Source organism: Drosophila eugracilis, unplaced genomic scaffold (assembly GCF_018153835.1).
Source record: "Drosophila eugracilis isolate 14026-0451.02 unplaced genomic scaffold, ASM1815383v1 contig_394, whole genome shotgun sequence".
NCBI classification, from domain to species: Eukaryota; Metazoa; Arthropoda; class Insecta; order Diptera; family Drosophilidae; genus Drosophila; species Drosophila eugracilis.
This window is the reverse complement of record NW_024573254.1, coordinates 1-12,857: the sequence shown is the minus strand read 5'-3', so window position 1 is coordinate 12,857 and position 12,857 is coordinate 1. Positions and strand designations below refer to the sequence as shown.

The window sequence follows — 12,857 nt, the reverse complement described above, 5'->3', positions numbered from 1 at the left end:
ATCAAATATTTATGAGTATTTAAGGTGGATAAAATGAAGTCAAGAAGTTTAATAAGAACTTCTCTTAAGATTTCTAATAACTGTCTTCATTCACATTTCAGTTTTTGGAGTCCTAGTTAAACCAAAAATCACAAAAAATAAGGCATATATAGAGCATATATAGGTAGGTTCGTATTAAATATTCATTACTTCCTGAAATACAAACCTTTTCTGTGATCAAATTTCTCCTTTAAATACAAAGCATATCAATCTATACCTTCATGAAAGGCTTAGGAAGCCTAACAGTTTGTTAAGAATAAATAATATATATATGGTTACTATGATATATGTTACCAAGTTATAGAATGACCATAAAAAAGTTACTTAGATCTTTCAAAAAGGCCTAAAAGTTAAGACCATCTTTTAACATAATCTGTAGATATTTAAGCTTAGAATTTGAAGTTAGTAGATAGATTTCTGTTTTATATATAGGAGTATATGAATGAAATGGCTTACTAAACTCGATCAGATCTTCCTCATAGATCGCTCATATTTAGCTTATTCTTACTGATATTCACAGATATCTCTTACCTTACTTCAAAATTTGATTTAAAATCAAATTACAAATCTGTGAAAGCATTCACCTAACCTATAGCTATTTGCAAGATATAGTATATACCAATATATATTCAAACCCAACTAAGATTTACTGCCATACAATATGGAAATCATATTTGAACAGATATATATATATATATAGGTAATAGGCGGCTTTATAAAAAGTAAACCCAGAGACGATAGCAAAGCGGAAGCTGCTGCACTGGAGACCACATCCGCGGATGGGTCTGCAGCGCTCGTTCCAAGCGGAATCGAAAGACCGAAAATCCGATGCAAAATTTGCATTTTGGGTCAATAGCGAAGCCTTCAGCTTCAGTTATCTTCGATCTAAAGTCTCTTTGGGGGCTCGAGAGTAGTAGTCGTAGTAGTAGTAATAGTATTGCCTTTATTTTGTCTTCAAGTTGGGATTATTGGGAGTGAGAGATTGGGAGTGGGATACACCTACTCCTCCTCCATCTCCTACTCCCACAGGCTGTACAACGGGTTTCTGGACTTAAAACTCTGTGACGTCAAAAGCTGGCTTGCAGTCTGATTTCAAGTTCAGAATGGATATTAAAATATCAACATAAAGATATAAGACAACTCTAAGCTCATTTTCGATCGAATTCAAAATTCAAATTCAAATGGATGCATCTGTAATGAATTCTGCAGAAGTTTGACTTTTGTTTGTTTGTTTTTTTATTGTTTAGTTTTTGTGTTTTTTTAATATTTATCTGTTATGCCGGTTCTTTTGGCTTAAGGACAAGGTCCGACCCTCGGTTTGGCTGACGTCTCGAATACGGAAAATACGCACAGTCAAGAAATTTCGAAATATTCATATGCATATGAAAATGTTGTGATTGAGATTGAGATTGGATTGAGATCGAATTGGATTGTCATTGGAATTTGTTTCCAAAAAACAGACAAACAGAGAGAGAGAGAGAGGGCGAGACCAACGATGGCATTTCCATGGAGTTAAGCAAGAAGTTGTTGTCGTCGCTGTTGAAGGAAGGTCAGCTGATTTTGGAAAACCCTAGAAATTTGGCTGCCTTTGACCCAGTTCTTCTTAGCTGGAACTGGTGAAGGCTCTTCTATAGTAGGATGCCCTAAATTTCTTAGCCCAAAAGCTATGATCCGGTTGGGTCCAGAAACAATTAACAAAAAATATTTATGCAAATTGCAGCGGGTTTTACTTTTTTCAACTTGAAACAATTTATATTAAACTCTCCATCGGCGGCGGCCAATGAACTAATTTGCATCTGCTCAATTTTGGTTTTCTGTTTTTTTTTTCTCTGGTTTCTCTGTTAAATCGCCATTAGAATAAACCGAGGACAGATGACCTGGGAATTCTGTGGGATCTTGAATCGTTTTAGCTTTGTGTTGTCAGGCGATACGATTTGGTTTCCATTTTAGACTCCCAAGACGGCACGAGCCATCCCCGCAGAACGCAAACGCAAAATGCCAAATGTTAAGATGCAAATATCAAGGTTAACACGAGCGGAGAAGTCAGGGAATCATATCATATATCATATATCACTTAGTTCCATTGTACAGTAGATCCCTTTTTTTAAACCCAAAGGGCAGGTACACTGTAGTAGTCATTGAACTCGAGAGCTGGAAACTACCAGCTGCAGTTTAGGATAACTCAGGTCAGATTCTCTACTACTACTACTACCGCCTAGGAAATGTCATTGAAACAAACCACTTGAGAGACCCAGAAAAAGGCAAAGGTCAATGACTGAAAGATCAGGACCTGTCGTCCAGCAGCAGCAGTTCAGCAGTTCAGGATCAACGAAGTAGAGAAATGAAAAACGAGAACAGGAAAACTGTTTTACAGATATCTCCAGCCAGTCAGCCAGCCAGCCATCCCTCCATCCATCCATCCAACCACATCCCTCACTCTCCAAATGGCCTTGAGCGCGGTCATTGGCGTTGGGAGCTGGGAAGTGTGCGCAGAAGTTTCCAGGAACTGCTGCCCAAAGGCTAATGACTTGGCCAACAGTGACTACTATACTAGTCGCGATGCGATCCGATCTGGCAACTTGGCAACAGAATCCCAACAGAATCCCAACTCTAAGCGTACAGTCACGAAGGGCCCCTTCAAGGATGCCGACAGGGATGAGTCATAGCCATGGTATGCATCAAATCAGGAAATCTGTAGACAGGGCTCCAAGAAGGAATGTGAAGATCTGGTTATTGGTTATGGTAGAGGGAGGGTTAAGTAAGATAGCTGCTTCCGTTGGATTCTTTTTTTCGCTTCCAGGAATCACCTGGTGATTCCCAGTTTATGAATGCAAAGAAGAGACCAACTGTTAGATGAGTAATTGTGGGACGATCATTGCGATAGTCTCTACTGAATTGATAACGTGTTTTCGCCACCCAGCATTGTCATATCTCCCATTCTCTCTCTATATATATATATAGTTTATATAGTATATATAACATGATTTCTTGCGATTTCACACAGCGCATATGTGGAAACATTGAATTAATGCGCAAGTAGAGATTGCCAACGCAGTTCCATTAATGTATTTCAAATGCGTATTATCTTCTTTTAGGACTGTATATATAGGGTATGTATGGGGAGTATAGAATCATGTTAGGAGGTTCCTAAACTTCTCCTTGGTCTGGATTTTGGGTTAGCTTCCCTTAATCTCGCTCTATGTAAGGTATAGATACGGGACTGCAGTATCATGTTACTGAAACTCTTAGAGGATATCTCTTCATCGCTTCCTAGACAGCTTCTTGGCCTTGTTTTCTGTTTACTTTCCCTTAGTTACTCTCCATATAAGCTATATATGAAAATATATAATCATTTAAGTAACTTTAACCCCTAAAGGGTATCCCATGTTCGATCTCAATCAGCTCCTTGGCATGGATTTCGTATTATCTCCCCTTTAACCCTTAAAGGGTATCCCATCTTCGATCTTAGCCAGCTCCTTTCCTCGTGATGCAATATTTAGAATTTGTTTCTAATGCTCTGCCGCTGCTGCCGCTGCTGCTGCTTTAATGCGCGGCATGACCTTGGGAAACCGAACAAAGCACCATTCTATACTTAAACACAAAACGCAATAAATAACAAATTTGCCACCGCCAAAAAATAAAAAAAAAGAAGCTGAAATACAGAACACACTCGGAATTAACTACCACAGAGGCAGCTTGTCATGGGGATGGTATCAAATGGACTGGACGCGGCTGGAGAGGAGTGAAGGGGGAAGAGGTTTTTTTTTTTGGGACTGAATGAACAGCATTTTGCACGCCTTTTAATTTGGCCAACCAAAAAATACGTGCAATGGCCAGAGAATCATCGATTGATAGTTATTTTGTTTACCATTTGTTTTTGGCATGTGCGCTGTTTGCATATACAGTGCGTTTCATAGGTGTAGGGCAGAAGTACTATATCTGCTATAAAAATAGTGATTAATCATAAAAGAGTGATAAATATGGGATAGTAGAGGGTTAATGACTTTAGAATTTGGACTCCTTAAGAACTCATCTGCATTAGGCAGAGAAAATTTTGTTATTTTAAAGAGTTGTTATATCATTAAATTAAAAACAAATCACATGGTCATTAAAAAGGTTTCATTTTTATGAGGATTGATAAATATTTCCTTGATCTTAGAGTTTTTGTTTAGATTTTTAGAAGGCTTTTCGTTGGCTTAATAAGAGTAAAGGCATTATAGGTATTCATATGGAAACATTAAAAGTGTTTTTTTCTATATAAATACTTTTGATAACCATAAATCTACCAACTTTAAAAAATAAAACAAACTAAATACCATCATAAAGAAACTTAAATCACAAACTTTGACAGAATAACCATTAAATTATATTTATTTAATATTTTTCTTATACAAAATGTTCTCATTATTATTCTCGTTAAATATAATAAATTATATTCCATATTCTCTTCCAACGCTTCCATTAAAAATAATAAATTAAAATAGACACTAAATTAAAAACAGATATTTAAAAACAAACAAGAAGGAAAATGTAATTATTAAATTCGTGGAAAATGGCCAAAGAGAAGAAGCAAAAACGCCGATAAATATGAAAACTAAAAAATAAACCACAAATTGCAGAAGAGAAGTTTATGTTTAATTGGCAGAATAGGTTATTCATGATTACCCAAACGAAAGCAGCTTATCGACCTGCAAAACAAAAAAAAAATAACAATAAAACACAAACAAAAACCATAAACAATATAAACAACATATGTGCATGCACATTTTTTCCACTTTAATGGCTCTTTTGTTAGCCAAATTCATTCAAGCTCAGTTTAGTTTTCCAAATGCCAGATGAAAGCCATTAAAGCGTTGCCCAGGGAGAGCCGCCAGGCGGCATCCTTGTTGGCTTTTACCCTAACTAAAAGACGCAGTAGTTGTGAAGGCCTTGACCTGTGGAATTTGCCCATCGAAATGACAAGTGTAAACAATTTTTTATAAATACATTTTTTTGTTTGTAATTTGCTTCCCGAAAGTTCTGCGCAAAAGACCATCCTAATGGCCAGAAAAGCAGAAGAAAAAAAAATGTAACTATATGCGAAATATGCTAAGTAGCAGCCACCTCGTCATCGTGGTGCTCTTGAACTTGAAAAGCGACTCGAATTCCTGGTAAAGCACCAAAATCATAAACAACAAAGAATTAAACAGAGAAAAATACAAAATAAATACAAGAAATAAAAGGCGGGGAACAGAGCAGAGCACCTCAGCGTCGCAGCACCTTAGCACCTTAGCACCTCATGACAACGAAGATCTGGACATGAACGGGAATCGAGTGGAATATTATGAAATCGGCGACAATAACAAAAATAAATCAGTCCGATCGGTATCGGAAATCTACATATTATAAATGTTCACCACCCCTTACTCTCATAGCAACTCCCCTCCACCTACCCCTTTTCCCCCCCTTGAGCCAACCAGCTCATCCTTGTGGCCTTGAGCATTCATTAGTTCCCCCATTCACCACCATTCGCAAAAGTCTCTGGGCAAAAGCAGAATTCTAAAAAAAAAAAAAAAAAAAAAACGCCGACACTCGAGACGTCTTGAGAATTTCACGGCAATTCAGCGAGCGGACAAAAAAAATAAAAACAACAAACGAAAATGTGAAGAGCTTCGTGCTGGTATGTGGTGGTCAGGTGCGCTACACCAGCGATTATACAATCGCTGGAAATCACGTACTATATAATACCAATTATCAGCAGATAAGGTGTTATTATGCAGAGGTTATTACTCTATAGGTGTATCCTTGCATTTAAGGGGTTAATATGGGAAACAAGTATTAATTTAATTAATCCTATTTAAATATATATATTTTGTGTTAGGTCGTTCAAATACCTATAAGACCCACTATTCTCCATGTAGCGCAGGACGATGCCCAATGTAAAGCAAAAGAGAATAGAATAGCCCAAGCTAACTGTAAACTTTCTATTGTTATCCCTTTTTCTCATATGCATTAGCATTAGAGATCGAATGCATACACATATCTATCTCGCTGACGGATGAGCGAGGATAAGGGAAAAGAGGAATTCGTACAGTAGGAGTTTGTCGTTTCGCGAAAGCAGTCATATTTTACTAGTACGTACCATGACTAACTGTAAAACTGAAGTTAATAACCTCATAAAATATGATTCTATATCATATCCCTTGGTTTAGTGAAAAGTAAAGCCCATCTTGTATTACCACTTCCCAAGCTGTCACCCAAGACAAAAGTTAAGCGAAATCGGACACCCTTTCCACATTTGTTGGCCAAAACAAATCCGATGTCTGGATGGGACTGTAGTACACTCCAAACTTGTTGTTTTACGTAAGTCAAGTCATTCATGCCGGGCGTGAAAGAACCATTAAAAAATATATAAATGCAACATCATCAGAATCCTCTCCTGCTGCCTTGGCACTTTTCCATAGGTCTGGTTTTAAATTTGTTTCCTTTTTTTTTTTTTTTTTTTTTTGTTAATATTTTTTAAACAAGCTAGGAAGACGTGTGAAAATGCCAGCAATTCATTGAACCCGTCTGGGCCGGGTTTAAAAATACAATAAACTGTTTGCGCTGCATTATGCAACTAAAATTTCTGGTGGTGGGGGTGGGATCCACTGCGTCGTCTTTAATTCGCGGTCAGAAAATAAATAAAAAGAAATATAAATATATATATATATGAAAAACAACAAACAAAAATAGGGAACCAAACAGAGCTGTCCGCTCGTAAATATGCACAGAATATGAGGTTCATTAAACTGCTAGCTAGTTGTTGTTGATCGGCTTTAAGGGCCCGGCTAAAACCGTAAACAAAAACTGCGACATTACGATCGCTAGAAGGCGGTAGAAGGGCCAGTTTCTCAGTGGCTGTGGGAGATGGGGCGGGGGGGGTTAACTTGGTTATTTCGTATTTGACTGGGCTTTAGACGTCATCATCCAACCTGTTGTTATTCCCCGCCAGGCTGACTCATCACTCACGGGGCAGCCGTCCGTTCACAGCCCTCAGCACTACGGCCTTGGATCTTGAGGTATGTGGTAGATGGGGACCTTGTCTTCTCTAGAAATGTCAAGGGGGCCCTGTGAAGAAAGTGAAGGTGCTTATGGGAGAAAGTTCTAGCTGTCTTTATCTACTTTTAAGGGTTAAGAAGGCGTAGTTTTAGCCTCTTTTGGTAAATATTGACCCAGGGCTGAAATGCAAATGAAAATGTAGTTCTTCTGGGGGGAAGACAAGCAACCAAAGATATAGTGTTTGCAGATCTTTAAACTTTAAGATGGGAGATGATATAATTATTATGTTACGAAAAGGAAAGGGTTAAGTTATCCTCTGATGAAAGTCATGAAGAAAGTACTGACTGGAGTGTTCTGGGATAACTTTTATATATTAACTATTTGTTAAGAACATAAAGAATATAAACAAATTTGTAATGTAGTCATGGAAAATCTATAAATTCCTCTATGAAAGGATTATCATCCTATTTATGAGTCATATACTAATACAGGATCCCAAGAAATCTAAAAGAATCCTAAACAAACTGACAGTATTAATGAATCTATACACAGCCCCTATAGACAAACCTTCAGGTATATTTCCCTCTCAACTAAAGCCCCATTCAATCACAAACAATTTGAGATTCTAAGGGCGCGTGTCAATGGGTGGCAATGAACTTTTGTGGTTGGGGGTGGTGTTGGCCCTGCCGCCCAGCCTCGCGTAATTATCAAACGGGTTCGTCGCGCATTCCCGCGCTTTTCGACCCGAAAAGACTCAATATAATTACCAAATGAACTGCCGCCGATTATATAATGACAAGCGATGCGCCACTCCATGCCATAGACGCACGGCCTTGAGCGCGGACGCTGACACCTCCAAACGGAGCCGGACCAGGCATCATCGGTTCGGATTGCTATGGCTTGTGTTTTGAGCTATACCTCTATAGATCTACAAGCTAGTGCTACAGCTTGAGCTTAGAGCTTGAGCTTAAGCATGAGCATGAGGCGGTGACCAGAGTTGGCAACACGTCAATGCCCAATCTCAGTCTCAATCTCAAGCGGTTTGTTTAGCATTCTTGCCGTGGTTCTGGCTATTGCGCCATAACGGGCTGACTTTTGGGTGGAGTGGGGTTCTCGTGGTGGTGGTAGTTTGGTGGCTATATGTCGGCGGCGGCGGTGGTGGTGCCTGGAACTGTGAACCCTGGCTATGTGGGTTCAAGCACCTTTGGTCTGGCACCACCACCTCCTCCTGACAACACGCAGCAGCCTCCTCGCGCATAAATTTATATATTCCGCAGAATTTGTAAGCCAGGCCGGCAGATTCCTAACGATTTGCGTAAATGGAACCGAATAACACCCCGAAAGATCATCAAAGGCAGCGATCGGATAATGACGGGGTGTATCTGTATATATAGTCTAATCGAATCGAGAATATATAATGCGAATTCTTCATTTATTATCTTCTTTTTGTTCAATTTTAATTTTTTGCCAAAACAAATGACAATCCAATTTCAACGGCGGCAGCATTCCTGTTTCCCAACCGATCGTTATTAGTAAACAAGATTTGTATATATATTTTGATTATTTTTTTTTTTTTTTAATATTTTTAAAGCACCTGTGAATGAGAAAGCCCGTTCGTAGATTTCCGGATTACGAGCAGGCGGGCAGGTGGTGGTAGTTCTAGCCTGCCAGAATGACCATCTGCCGAGCCCGCCAAAATGGCAAGAAAGATGACTGAAATGCCCGTTGGGTTTTTTCGCCAGATTCTTTGAATGGATCTGCTTAGAACTAGATCTCCATTGAAACCTCTCGTATTGGGTTGTAAAAAAAAGAAGAGCTAGGAGACCAAAACAGAACAGAAACCGCGTGGTTCACAATGATGATGATGATGATGATGGTGGAGGAACGGGTTACCCATGTCTACATATATATATATACCATATCTCGTGTTTACGTTTTGGGTTCTGATAGTTTTGTAGTTTTGTGATATTCTGATTTTTCGGCATTCAAGGTTACTCTTGTTTTCATGTCCATTGACCTATTTGGTTTTACAGCCATGCAAATGAGCTTTTGGACCTGGCTTGTTGTTTGCTTTTTCGTGCCTTATTGGTTGCCGGTGTACTGGGAATTGGGGAATATTGGACACATCCCCAAGCTGTTCCTTGTCCCTCCCCCCTTCAAAAAGAGTAACCATCAGTTCTACGAATGAACTGAAATGAGTCATGAGTCATGTAGTGAAAAGCCCTAGGATGACGCAGTTGCAATCACTTTCTGGAAAATAGGCCCTTAGTCACTGACTAGCAAGCGGGAAGTAAAGGGAAAAACTGCTGAGTCCAGCACATACAAAGTGTCTGATTGCACTCGTCGTGGTCATGGGGCTCAGTCCAGTTGTATTTTTAGCTTTGAACTTGGAAACCTTTTGTTTTGGAGTCGGCAAGTAGCATGTAGCACATGGGTGTGCACTTTTGTCAGGTGCCTTCTTGGCCCCGGGTTAGAGTTACCCCACCTGCGATGATAGGGAACAGCCAGATGCAATCGTCAGTGCTCTCAATAGTCTATCAGGCGTCACCATCGCCATTATCTGGTCAGGGTTTTTGTGCTTTTTTTTTTAATGGGAATGTGCGTCATAGAAGATGGAAATACGCATTCCCTGCACTTGAAAAGAAAACGTGCAAGGAAATATCTTTAGTTTCCAGTTTTAGAGAATTTTTAAAGAGAAAACAAATACTTTTTAAGATTGTTAAAGGCAAAACTAAGAAACCTGCATATATGAAATTAATTTCCTTTTCTCTTGTCTTTTTGCAGACACAAAAATCTAAAATCCTTGGCTGCTTAACCTCTAATGAAGTGGCTAGCCAGTTGGCAGTCAAGATGGCTAAATAAGTAAGTAATCACCGGCTCAAATCGAAAGTTGCTCCTTTTGGCCAGGCTAAGCCAAGCAATTGAATCCACCCAGATTGTTGTGTTTGCTCCTTCTAATCGGATTAAATCGACATGTGCACTCGGTCCCTCGGTGCACACAACGGCTCTCACTGTCTCTATCTGTCTGTCTGTGGTCGGCAATTTAATTAAATTTCTATTGCAGACATTTTTACCCCAAGTGACCTGGCCAGGCCAGGACAGACCAAAGGAGGACCACCAAGTTGACACCTAAGGACCTGAGCCAGTGCTTGATTAATTTGTGATACTGATGTGGAAATGAAGTGTGGTTTTAATTGCTGGTCTGGCACTTTCTCAGAAAAGGGGTTTTCTTTTTGCGTAAGAAAGGAAACTGCAAGTTTAGGTAAGCAAAAGATTAGCCCTACATCAACATCACTCATACGCACTGTTGAACAAAAGCAAAGCTGAAAATGCGTAAAAATGATTTTGGTAAAATCTTAAACCAGACATTTATCAAATCCCTGCACTTGAAATCCTTTTGTTATCTTAAGGGGCTCTGCTTTGCAGGTGTAAATCGCTCTCTGGCCAAAAATTACTTTCATTTAATATTTATTTTGCATTTAAATTTCTTTTACCTTTTTGTGGGCCAACAAAATATTGTTACTTAAACAAACAATTTGAATTGAGATGAAAGAATAATGCCTATTCTATTATTGATTTGCAGGGCTTCTGGTTTCGGCTGAATGGAAATTTGTGGCTTTTATTCGTCGTAAATCTTGGAAGTGCTTTTGCCAGAGCAGAAATTGGGCTTTAAATGAGATGAGCGAGGGACTTAAAATCTAGAGATTTAAGGTATTTAAAGGAATTTATATATATATATATAGATAAACTATTGGTTTAGTCACTAAATTAATGGCCAATTAGTAAGTTATTCTAAAGATAAACTTAAGAAAATTTAATCTTTTGACTAATTTTGTTTTGTCTTTTTTAGAAGTTATCAACACACTGAATCTATGGGACATATATATTCTTGATCAGCATAATCGGGTAAGTTTGTATATACTTTTAGTTTTAAATATATAACTTTTTCCCAATGAAAGTGATCTCTAACTCCCTTGTATCATATTCAAATACTGACTGCGTTCTACTGGTTCTGATCTTGGCTGCATCTTCGTAGCTTCTCCTTCCTACCGCCAGGTGTCGTTATATTTGGGATTCTGGGCCTCAACACATTTTCCCCTACCATCTGAACATCTTTCTTTCTGACTTTTTTTTTTTTCTTCGAACCTTTATGCAATGAGCTGTGAGATTGCCACACCTTTCAGGTAGCTGAGCATCTGGCCGAATACTTGTAGGCCGATTTCATGTAGGCTTAAAAAACTTTCACCGAAATTTTTCAAGTGACAAGCGCACTCGGAATTCATGGGTTAAAGACGACGATCAAATAATGGGCAAGTGAAGTAAAGTAAAGTAAGTAAGTACATCATATAACAGAAATACTGTTGGGTTTGCCGACAATTTCGCTCGTTCGAAGGTCAGATGTACGCGCTGCTCGCGAAACTTCTCCCAAAAAAAAATCCAAAAAAATAAAACCAATACTCAACGCAGCGTTTCGAAATTTAGCCAGATAAACAGCATAATTAATATACAATTCGAAACCCGTTCCAGTTGGAATCCGTTAAGTAAACGGACGGTCTGTCCGCCCCCCACCGCCGACAATTGTATAATTTTGGGGCAAAAAGGGCGTGTGTGTGGTTTGTGTGTGCATTGCGCAAATCCGCCTTCATTTGCTGGCCACAGTTGCCTTCACCGTTAAAAAAGAAAATAAAATTAAATAAAATCCCCAAACACAATCGAAATCTGGTCAAGGTCGGTCTGGTCGACTGGTGGTGGTAGTTGAGGAGCAGACCAGCTCAGCCCTATGTGACCAGACACCTTTACTTCTCTAAGCCTTTAAGCTCTCTGTGGCGGCTCAATTAACTTCAATGCGATTGTGGTTTGTCGTCTTTGGAAGCACATTCAATGAAGGACGAGGCCAATATTGCCCTGTGACCCAAGTCCTGGACCCAATTAACACACGTATCGCATCATTGGCCAAATCAATAACCTCCCATTAAGCCAACTGGGCAAGGGTAATGGTTATAATCATCGCCTGCACTGAATGACCTGGCGTACATATGGCGTGGATGTGGATTTTCGTTCGAAAATTTCGAAATTGAATCTACTAGCCAACATCGTTGGACGCTTGTGATGTGGTTGCATAATCACATCCACGCCGAAGCTCTCTTTGCCCATGCTCTTGCTCGTGCTCGTGCTCGTAATTTCATTTGGGGTTTTGTATTTTCGGTCAGGCACGTGTGTGTGCCATGGTGTGTGGCATTACTTCGTCGCACTGCCACTGACGCTGAACCTGCACCTACCCCTACCTCTACCACTTTTTGAGTTGACTGACCAAATGTGGAATATGCAAAGTCAACGCAGTGACAGAACGAATATCATCAGGGCCAGGCATAGCGCCATAGCGGCATAGTTTGTCCAAAAAGAAAGGGTCTCTACGGTAATTAGTAGACAAGTGTGTTTTAATTTGGAGTTTCAAATGTTTTCTTTTGATGGAGTAATTTAAGTGTACTGTAAAGTGATAAGTTAATTAAAAACAATGTGTGCAGCTAGCAAGTTTAAATATGGAATGTCATACCACGTTGAAGTAGTAGCTTAATAGGTCTAGCTTCATCCAAATTTGCTTGAAATGGCAACATTTTTGCATTTTGAATTGTGAATGCAGTTTTCTCAAGTATTAGAAAACAAACTCAATGAGGTATGGCAATCTATATTTGGACCATTTTTGACTAAGTTATAGGCAGAAAACTTACTTCTGGAGGGGCAAGTAAGGAGAAACCAAATTTCGCATTTTCAATAGGGGATGCCATCATCAAAATCAA

At 39.2% G+C, this 12,857-nt stretch overlaps 1 long non-coding RNA gene across 1 annotated transcript; it reads left to right on the top strand.

Moving 5' to 3' along the window:
• Positions 1 to 9,843: 9,843 nt before the first annotated feature.
• On the top strand, positions 9,844 to 10,764 carry LOC108109925. The gene is made up of 3 exons (XR_001772540.1): positions 9,844 to 9,921; positions 10,124 to 10,321; positions 10,643 to 10,764. It is a non-coding gene; the product is annotated as an uncharacterized LOC108109925 (long non-coding RNA).
• The last annotated feature ends 2,093 nt before the right edge of the window (positions 10,765 to 12,857 follow it).